The 11077-nt window shown below is 42.5% G+C and overlaps 1 long non-coding RNA gene across 1 annotated transcript; it reads left to right on the top strand.

The window, feature by feature from the left end:
* The first annotated feature begins 2503 nt into the window (after positions 1-2503).
* LOC148149136 (uncharacterized) lies at positions 2504-10474 on the top strand. Its single transcript, XR_015758040.1, has 2 exons — positions 2504-3153; positions 9909-10474. It is a non-coding gene; the product is annotated as an uncharacterized LOC148149136 (long non-coding RNA).
* The last annotated feature ends 603 nt before the right edge of the window (positions 10475-11077 follow it).

The following is an 11077-nucleotide window of genomic DNA, read 5'->3' as shown; positions in this document are numbered from 1 at the left end:
CTCTTTCTGTGCTGTATATCTCTATAACACTATGACTCCAAGTGAATTGGCAAATTAGGTTAAAGTATAAGTCAATAGAGATGCAACAGTAGACATAAGACATAGGAACATTTAAGGGAATATTTCAGAACACACAGACAGATGCATTCCAATGAGTAAGAAAAATTGGAAGTAATTAATCCCAGATCAATTAACTGGAAAGGTATAAATAGAAAACGGATAGGACGTGTGTGGAAGTAGTTGTCAGACCAAGTATTTAGTAAGGAGAAAGTGAGGACTGCAGATGCTGGAGATCAGAGCTGTAAATGTGTTGCTGGAAAAGCACAGCAGGTCAGGCAGCATCCAGGGAACAGGAGAATTGACGTTTCCGGCATAAGCCCTTCTTCAGGCATAAGCCCTGAAGAAGGGCTTATGCCCGAAACGTCGATTCTCCTGTTCCCTGGATGCTGCCTGACCTGCTGCGCTTTTCCAGCAACACATTTTCAGCAAGTATTTAGTAAATCTACCCAAAAGAAAAATGCTTTAATTTCTATCAATGTGGTAGAATCTAGCTTTACACCCCGTGGTCAGTACTAAATTATGATACCAAATTTATATATTGTGAGGAGAATAGTCATAGAGTCACTTGGAACTGAAGGAGATTATTCTGTCCATTAAGTTCATGCTGGCTCACTGTAGAGCAATCTAGTCAATCCCATGTGCTCATTCTATTCTCGTACCTCTGCATGTTTAGTTTCTTTTATTTCACATTCAATTGCACATCCCGTTTCCTTTTAAAATCCACCTATCACTATCATCCTCAAACGTAGTGAGTTCAATGTCTTTGCCACTTGCTGTACAAGAAAAAGGTTCTTCCTCACACCCTATCTGCATCTTTTGCCCAAAAAGTTAACTGCTGAAACATTAACATTAGTCAAAGCCACTTTAGTAAAGGCAGCTCTAGTCTTTGTACCATGTGTGAATGAAAGCATCTGTAAATGAATGGAAAGGTTAACGTTTTATTTCTGTTTTTTTAGATTGGTTTGTGTTTTCATTTCAAATATTTATAACTGTAATTATCAAACATTTTATGAATCTTGCTTAAGATACAAATATCATCCCTTCTTCCTTCATGAAAAACTTTATTCTTAGTTATTTAAATCATGACAGATGGAACACAGTGTGGGAAAGTGTGCGGTTATGCACTTTGTTTCAGAAAAATGATGGATTTGGCACAATTACAATGTTTAAAAGACATTTGGGTAAGTACATGAATAGGAAAGGTTTGGAGAGATATGGGCCAACAGCAGTCAGGTGGGACTAGTTTACTTTGGGATAATGGTTGGATTGGACTGATGGACACAAGGGTTTGTTTCTGTGCTGATTGACTCTATGAAGAGGGGAGGGAAGAAATGCAGATGTTGAAGTACTTTTGGAATGTTATTGGTACTCTATATTTACCCTTGACTAATGCAGATAACACTATGGGTAATTTAGTAGGGCCAATTCACCTGGTCTGCACATCTTTGGATTTTAGGAGGAAACTCACGCAGACACAGGGAGTATGTGTAAACTCCACACACACTCACCCGAGATGGGAATTGAAACCAGGTCCCTGGTGCTGTCAGGCAGCAGTGCTAAGCACTGAGCTGCCCTTTTCTTTTCACAGATGCTGCCAAACCTGCTGAGCTTTCTAGCAATCCTCTGTTTTTGTTTCTGAAGTTGGTGGGGTTGTGGGCAGGAGCGAGCTGGGGTTTGTATGAACATACATGGCCAACCTATTCTCAGTAGTTGAAAAAGAGATGTTGCGGAAGGGAAGGAAGGGGTCAAGGATGGACCAGGTGAAGGTGTAAGCAGGGTGAAAATTGGAAGCAAATTGATAAACTTTTCCAATTCTAAAAGAGAGCAGGAAGTAGCGCCAATGATGTCATTGATGTAGCAGAAATAAAGTTGTGGGTGGGGGCCAGTTCGACTGGAACAAGGAATTACCCCACAAAGTGACTGTTATAACTGGGGCCAACATCACTTCCCACTGCTACTCCTTTGACCTGAAGAAAGTGAGCGGAAGAGCTTGGCCAGGCGGAGGGTGGTTAGTACAGACCTCCTTTCCCGGAAAAAGCCGATACCGTCTTGATGGGGGATGGATGTGTAAACGGAATTAGAGTACCCTGCTGACATGAGTTGACCCTTTAGGACCAATAACATTATTTTGGCGTGAAACACTGCAGCGCGAATCCTTACTGGAGCTATCCTGTTTTTTGAGATTGGAAGTCTTGGCTCTCAGTCAGAGAGCTGGTGCAGAGTGAATGGGCCGAACAGGCTCCTCCTAAACTTCTGTCTCTGTGATACGGTGCGAACCCCCTAACGCCAAAGGGTTGCTCAGAGTAATCAAACCTGTTCTGTGATTCCGCAGCTGGATTTGTATCTGATTGCTGAGCCTGAGCCTCTTCTTGTTTAGCGCATCACTGCGGTGGGACTCGCTTCTCTTTGCGCTTGGAATTAACCCCTGGCTCCCCTGAAGCTTCTTCCCTCGCCCCTCCTCTCCCATTCGCATTGAGGCGGTTTGGTTTTGAGACAACCTGCCGGTTCCGTGTGTCTGGGTCCGCATGGGTGCGGACTGCAGCGGGTATTAGACCTCCTGCAATGCTGTCGTTCCCCATCTTCACATGTCCCAAAACCCGGCAGCGACCCAGGCGCCAACTATCGCTGTGGTTTTAATGATATCAAATACTGCTGTGATGACCCTAACAGTTTCTTCCCTTATGAGTACAGCTACATGTGGTAGTTGAGAGGCCCGCCAAGCGGCTTCAATGTATCTTTACAAAGTGATAGCGTAAAACAAAAACTGAAAAAAAGTCCTTAATACATTGATAGCGAAATTTAGTAAGAAGCTCCCCAAATAAATCATCTCGGCAATCTCGTTAAATGAAGGCGAACTCTTTTTTGCTTTGCTTAATGTTCGCTCTTTAAATAAGGTGTGAATTCAATGTAGAAGTAATTCTTTTGAGCTTTACCAGTGGATTCACAGAACGATATCTGTGAGTTAATTCAAACAGGAAATAAGGCATTGTACTGACTTCACCTCCATTACTCTGAACACGATTCGTTGAAGTCTGTTTTGCACAGAAGTTAGAACCGGAAGTGTAAATCCCGCTGGGATATCGAGAGTATCCTGTAAGTAATATCTTGCAGGTTATCCTTGAAGAATAACGTGGACATGCTGCGTTTGTATTTGTGATTGCTACTGATGGGGAAATGATCGCTGCCCGGCCACTCCGGTGGTTAGAATTCCTCTAACAATAGTACTTTCCACATGATTTGGAGACTCCAGTATTGGACTGGGATGTACAAAACTAAAAATCACATAACACCAGGTTATAGTCCAACAGGTTTATTTGGAAGCACTAGCTTTCAGAGCACTGCTCCTTCATCAGGTGATTGTGAAGAATAAGATTGTAAGACACTGAATTTATAGCAAAAGTTGACAGTGTGATGTACCTGAAATTATATATCGAAAAAAACCCCGGATTGTTTGTTAAGTTGCTCATCTTTTAGAATGACCATATTGGTTTCGGTTCTTTCATATGTAAATCGCAAAACTTTTTTAAAAAGTTACATTCTCAAGTGAACTTTAACAATTGGTGTCATGTCAGCCCAGATAAGGTATTGAAGGTAAAAACAATGACTGCAGATGCTGGAAACCAGATTCTGGATCAGTGGTGCTGGAAGAGCACAGCAGTTCAGGCAGCATCCAAGGAGCTTCAAAATCGACGTTTCGGGCAAAAGCCCTTCATCAGGAATAAAGGCAGTGAGCCTGAAGCGTGGAGAGATAAGCTAGAGGAGGGTGGGGGTGGGGAGAAAGTAGCATAGAGTACAATGGGTGAGTGGGGGAGGGGATGAAGGTGATAGGTCAGGGAGGAGAGGGTGGAGTGGATAGGTGGTAAAGGAGATAGGCAGGTAGGACAAGTCCAGACAAGTCATGGGGACAGTGCTGAGCTGGAAGTTTGGAACTAGCGTGAGGTGGGAGAAGGGGAAATGGGGAAACTGTTGAAGTCCACATTGATGCCCTGGGGTTGAAGTGTTCCGAGGGGGAAGATGAGGCGTTCTTCCTCCAGGCGTCTGGTGGTGAGGGAGCGGCGGTGAAGGAGGCCCAGGACCTCCATGTCCTCGGCAGAGTGGGAGAGGGAGTTGAAATGTTGTGCCATGGGGCGGTGTGGTTGATTGGTGCGGGTGTCCCGGAGATGTTCCCTAAAGCGCTCTGCTAGGAGGCGCCCAGTCTCCCCAATGTAGAGGAGACCGCATCGGGAGCAACGGATACAATAAATGATATTAGTGGATATGCAAAGCTCCTTTAGGGCCTTGGATAGAGGTGAGGGGGGAGGTGTGGGCGCAGGTTTTACAGTTCCTGCGGTGGCAGGGGAAAGTGCCAGGATGGGAGGGTGGGTTGTAGGGGGGCGTGGACCTGACCAGGTAGTCACGGAGGGAACGATCTTTGCAGAAGGCGGAAAGGGGTGGGGAGGGAAATATATTCCCGGTGGTGGGGTCTGTTTGGAGGTGGCGGAAATGTCGGCGGATGATTTGGTTTATGCGAAGGTTGGTAGGGTGGAAGGTGAGCACCAGGGGTGTTCTGTCCTTGTTACGGTTGGAGGGGTGAGGTCTGAGGGCGGAGGTGCGAGATGTGGACGAGATGCTTTGGAGGGCATCTTTAACCACGTGGGAAGGGAAATTGCGGTCTCTAAAGAAGGAGGCCATCTGGTGTGTTCTGTAGTGGAACTGGTCCTCCTGGGAGCAGATATGGCGGAGGCAGAGGAATTGGGAATACCTTTTTGCAAGAGGTAGGGTGGGAAGAGGTGTAATCCAGATAGGTGTTGGAGTCAGTGGGTTTGTAAAAAATGTCAGTGTCAAGTCAGTCATCATTAATGGAGATGGAGAGTCCAGGAAGGGGAGGGAGGTGTCAGGGATGGTCCAGGTAAATTTAAGGTCAGGGTGGAATGTATTGGTGAAGTTGATGAAGGTTGAGCAATTCATCAACTTCACCAACACATTCTACCCTGACCTTAAATTTACCTGGACCATCTTTGACACCTCCCTCCCCTTCCTGGTATACAAGGGATCCAAAATAATGCTGTTCCAAGACTTCCCTCCAGTTGTGATACGCAAGAGGAAGGCATTTGATGAGGTAAAGAAGCATCTGAGGGATTTACATGTTCAGTATGCCATGAGATACCTGGCAACGCTGCTCTTCAGTCACGGAGAGTCTGTGTATAACTTCGGATCATCGGAAAAAGCAAAAGAATTTTTGAATGCTCTCAAATAGACTGAAGGACAATGAACTATATGGACAACTATTTTATTTTAGCCCTTTTTTCCTCCACCTTTCCCCTTTCTCTTTTTCATCCTTCCTTGGGGGAGTTCTTTCTTTTAACTCTTGTTTATAACTTGCTTGTTGGTTGTTTGGGGATATTTTTGAGTTTTCCTTTAATATTTGCTGGGATTATACTTTTATATATTTCATGTTGCTGCTTTGTTAAGAATGCCTAGGGTAATAATAAGAAGGGGGGCAGGTTGGTAGCCCACTTTTAATTTCTGAATTATAAGATGTTTGTTAACCTTACTTTGCGATGTCTGGGCCGAGGTCATGCCTCTAGCTGGAAGAAGTTATGGTGGGATTATTGGATGGTAGGAGTGCCCCCTGTGGATAAGGGGAAAGTCTCCTTTTAATTATATCTTAAGTTATTATTTGTTAGGAGCAGTTCTTAGTAGCTTTGATTTAGTTGTTTCAAAGGTTGTATTTTTAAATTTATGCAAATTGTTTACGGTCTATACTCAATGCTTTTTGAGTGGGGTTCTTCCTCCTGGGGGGGTCTCGGACTTTCTCGTACGATCATGGCTAGCCATTCGTTTAGGTGGTGCACCTGGAGGGAGGAAAAAGGAAAAAGATACTATCAAGTCTAAAAAAAGAGAGGGTCGATGTAGCCCTTTAACAGGTGACACAACTACTTGATAAGGAGCATTTGAAGCTGCAGCAGGGAGGATTTGGTGAGGTGTTCTTTTCATCTTTCAGTTCGAAAAGTAGCAGAGTGGCCATTCTTATCCGGAAGAATCTTCCGTTCCAAATATTAAGACAGCTAAGAGATGAGTCCGGACAGTATATATTACTTAAAGCTCTAAAATATGGAGAGGAGTATGGGATTTTGAATATACAGTTTATTGCCCCCCAGCACATCCTTTTAAATTTGTAACAGATGCGCTCCCCAGGAGGTAGCAAAAGCAGAGTCTTCAAACTTATTCAAGGTTGAGTTAGGTTTTCGATACTCAAGGAAGTCAAGGGTTATAGGGAATGCACGGGAAGTGAAGCTTAGACCAAAACCAGATCAGCCATGATCTTAGTCAAAGAGTGTGGCGCTGGAAAAGCACAGCCGGTCAGGCAGTATCCTGATGAAGGGCTTATGCCTGAAATCTCCTGCACCTCAGATCTACCTGACCGGCTGTGCTTTTCCAGCGCCACACTCTTCGACTCTGATCTCTGGCACCTGCAGTCCTCACTTTCTCCCAGCCTTGATCTTATTCAATGATGGAGCAGGTTTGAAGGACCAAATGGCATACCTTTGCTCCTAAGTCCTTTGTTTCCATATCATACACAATGTGGATCTGCCCCAATACCCAACACATTGTAGCATGGCTATCACAAGAGTCATAGAGCCATACAGTATTGAAACAGACCCTTCAGTCCTACCAGTCCTTGCCGACCATAATCCCAAAATAAAAAGTCCCACACACCTGCGCTTGGCCCATATCCCTCCAAACATTTCTTATTCATGTACTTATTCAAAAGTCTTTAAAAGTTTGCTACTATACCTACATCCACCACTTGCTTTGGAAACTCATTTCATGCACAAATTACACTCTGTGTAAAAAAATTGCCCTTCATGTCTTAGAGTCACAGAGTCATAGAGATGTACAGCATGGAAACAGATCCTTCAATCCAACTCGTCCAAGCTGACCACATATCCTAAATTAATCTAGTCCCATTTGCCAGCATGTGTCCCATTTCCCTTTAAACCTTTCCTATTCATAAACCCATCCAGATGCCTTTTAAATGCTGTAATTGTACCAGCCTCCTCCACATTCTCTGGCAGGTCATTTCATACTCGCTCCACCCTCTGTGTGAAAAAGTTGCACCTTATGTCTATTCTAAATCTTTCCCCTCTCACTCTAAATTTATGCCCTCTAGTTCTGGACTCCACCACCCCAGGGAAAAGACCTTGTCTATTTACCCTATCCATGCCCCTCATGATTTTATAAGGTCACCCCTCAGCCTCTGACACTCCAGGGAAACGTCCCATCCTATTCAGCCTCTCTCTATGGCTCAAACCCTCCAATCCTGGCAATCCTTGTAAATCTTCTTAAAATCATTTTCCTCATAACATTTCAGAAGTACTTAGATGTGCACTTGTGATGCCAATATATACAAAGCTATTGGCCAAGAGCTGGAAAATGGATTAGAATAGTTAAGTTTTGTTTTTGACTGGCACAGACTCGATAGGCCAAAGGACCTTGTTTCTGTGCTGTTGATCTCCATGATTCTATGACTTGAAAGTGCAGTTGGAAAATATATTTCCTGGCAGTGGTAATATTGCTAATAGCGCAGTTCTAGAGTCAGTGGCAAATATCAGCTTGGATCTTTTAATGGCATCAACGCCAGTGCCAACAGTGTTATTAAACTGAGACTGGCATAATAAGAGAGACCATAAGGTCTTTGCAGGATAAGACTGAGCCCAGTTGAGATGAGATAAAAACAGCCATGTAGAGGAGTCATGGGAAGTGATTGTTCTCCTAATTTTAATGTAAACACTTTTTTTGCTCCATTATAAGATAAAATTGTTCCTTTTTTGTCTATTTAATGTATGCAGCAGATGCAATTGTTGTCCTCCACGTAATAGATACTTGTCTGTAAATATTTCCCCTTTTTTGCATATAGAGGGTAGTGCATTTTTCTGTTTTGAAATGTTTAGATGGAAATGATAGCACCCCCTCCCCCCCCATGTTTTAGTACAGGGTAGTAGTGATTTTCGTTTTGCATTATAATTAAAACTGCTAGTAGATTTTTTTCTCCATGTCAAAAGTAGCTTATTAAATCTGCACCAACAATTAATATTTTTGATATCTATCAACATGTATTAATGTTTAAAACGTACCTGACATCAGTTACACAAATAATAGGAAAAAAATCTTATGAGTACAAAGTAGGAATCATAGACATATTCCAAATAATGCCTCAGTACATTTAAGCATTTTTATCACAAGAGGCACTGTATATTTGACCATGTGGGGAAACACCTGATTACGTAGAATCAAAATAGTGTGGCATGGTGGCTCAGTGGTTAACACTACGGCCTCACAGTTCCAGGGACCCAGGTTTGATTCCAGTCTCGGGTGACTGTCTGTGTGGAGTTTGCACGTTCTCCCCATGTCTGTGTGGGTTTCCTCTGGGTGCTTTGGTTTTCTCCCACAATCCAAAGATGTGCAGGTCAGGTGAATTGGCCATGCTAAATTGCCCAAAGTGTGAGGTGCATTAGTCAGAGGGAAATGGGTCCGGGTGGGTTACTCTTCCTAAGATCAATTTGGGCAGAAGGGTTTGTTTCCACACTGTAGGGAATCTAATCTAATCAAAAGCCATTGAACAAAACTTCTTAACTTTTATATTTTCCAGGTCTGGTCTGACACAGTCTGCTCAATTAATTGTTCATACTTGATAATGAATTGCTAGAAATATTTCTGACGCTACTTTCTTTTCTCGTGGTTGTTTTCTGTGTACCCTTGGCTCTTCTCCTTTCTCATTCTTTCTGTCTGGTGTATAGCCATTTTTTTCGATGTTCCTTACTGTGATTCTACCTTTTGTCTCTGGTTATCATTGTTTGTATGTATATCTGAGGTTCCTTTCTCTTTCTTTATAGCCCTCTTTCTCTGTATGTCCAAGACTTTTTCCATCATTTTACTTATCCTGTTTCTCTTTCTCTGTCCGTGTTTCTGTATCTGTGTCTCTCTCTGTCCATTTGGGAAAGTGCTACTATTCCGGTGAAATTCTGATGGTTCAGGTATGGGAACATTTGGTAGTGTTGAAGGAGTTGTATTGTGCTTTCTTCCATAAATTGGTCTGTGATTCTTTTACCTCAATTATTTCATATTTCGTCAGCACCTTCATAAGACCCAGATATTCCTTTTTGTTCTTTCATGACTTTGGACAGTACTGAGGTGAGAAAAGGCTGGAAATTGATTGCAGAGCTATTGACTCTTGACTAATCTTTGCAGATTCTTGGATTTTGTAGCAGAAATGACAGTGGACATTCTATGTGCCTCTCCAAAATAGATGGCAACGTCATGTTATTATGCATCTCATTACTCAACATCAGTGTAATGTGCACCAGCATTTGTCTATGTGACACAGTGATTTACACTGCTGGTAACCTGAGCTGCTTCACTATTGTGTTGGTCTCTCTGCCTCATGGAGCCTACCCTGGGAACTTCACCAGATTCAATTCTAGGTCAGTAGATTTAAATGCTAGGTCAGTAGACTAGGGTGGAAAGTCATTTCTGGAACAACAGCGCTGAGGAAAATTTGTTTCTTCCCCTCGTGCTTTGAGACATAGAAATTCCATCTTCTCTTACAATTTCGGTTGAATCACACATAGGGAACAGAGCTAGTATCTGGGCAGGAGAGGAAACTTTATGTGAAAAAGAGAAAAGAGAAAAAGCACAGTAGTACAGGAATAGAAGAATAAACAAAGTAAAAGCTCTTAAGAATAGGGTAAGTCTGTGGAAAGGAGGTAATGGTTGAGGATAAATACATTCAGTATATGATTCAGTATACTCATTTAGTAGGTTGTTGCTTTGCATTTTGTTTAATTTGTGCTTTGTTTTTTCTATAGGTTCTATTCACAGAGACAGTGGAAATTCTGGAAAGACGTTTGTATAAAATGGACTGTGACAGCGAAATATTTATGTTCTTTTATTATTTTCTGGGTTTCTTGAAGGATAGAATTCCAAATATGTGATATGCAGGTGCTAAACACTGGCTTTTTATATTAATTGATATAGATAGATAAATAAGATTGGTGGGGTTGTATTACTTTTGGTTATCTTTTTTTTAGATTAGATTACTTACATTAGATTACTTACTGTGTGGAAACATGCCCTCCGGCCCAACAAGTCCACACCGACCCGCCGAAGCGCATCCACCCAGAGTCATTCCCCTATGTTTACCCCTGCACCGAACACGACAGGCAATTTAGCATGGCCAGTTCACCTGACCTGCACATTTTTGGATTGTGGGAGGAAACCGGAGCACCTGGAGGAAACCCACGCAGACACGGGGAGAATGTGCAAACTCCACACAGTCAGTCGCCTAATAATTGTTGCTGTGGCATTGTGTTTGATATCCATGCAGATAGTTTATTGACTGTAACATAATTAATAAAATATTACTGAATCATGATCAACGATTACTTATTACACTAAAATCAAAGTATATTATGTAGAGAATAATGAACTATTAGTCAATAAGGTATTTCAGTTATGTGATAACATGTAAGATTTCTATATCATCTGATGTCTGGTTTGTGTTTAATTCTTATTAAACATTTCTGTTGTTTTAAAGTAAATATAAACCATACAGTTCCCAACAGGTATATGGTGTTGTAAGAATAGTTTGTTGCTAGTATAATGGAAATTTAACATTTATTGTGAAATCTGTAATGGCATGGTTGAAACAAAGAAGTACGGACCTGACTTTGAAAAAGTATTCTGGATTAGTGGTGCTGGAAGAGCACAGCAATTCAGGCAGCATCCGAGGACAGGCAAAATCGACGTTTCGGGCAAAAGCTCTTCATCAGGAATAAAGGCAGAGAGCCTGAAGCATGGAGAGATAAGCTAGAGGAGGGTGGGGGTGGGGAGAGAGTAGCATAGAGTACAATAGGTAGGTGGGGAAGGAGATGAAGGTGATAGGTCAGGGAAGAGAGGGTGGAGTGGATAGGTGGAAAAGGAGCTGGGCAGGTCGGACAAGTCCGGACAGGTCGAGTTACTGGAGGTTAGAAACTAG

The sequence above is a fragment of the Chiloscyllium plagiosum genome, unplaced genomic scaffold (genome assembly GCF_037043375.1).
Source record: "Chiloscyllium plagiosum isolate Xiang-an unplaced genomic scaffold, Cpla_swu_hap1 HiC_scaffold_9, whole genome shotgun sequence".
In the NCBI taxonomy this organism is placed as follows: Eukaryota; Metazoa; Chordata; class Chondrichthyes; order Orectolobiformes; family Hemiscylliidae; genus Chiloscyllium; species Chiloscyllium plagiosum.
The sequence above is the reverse complement of the archived record's forward strand: the minus strand, read 5'-3'. Positions and strand labels throughout refer to the sequence as shown.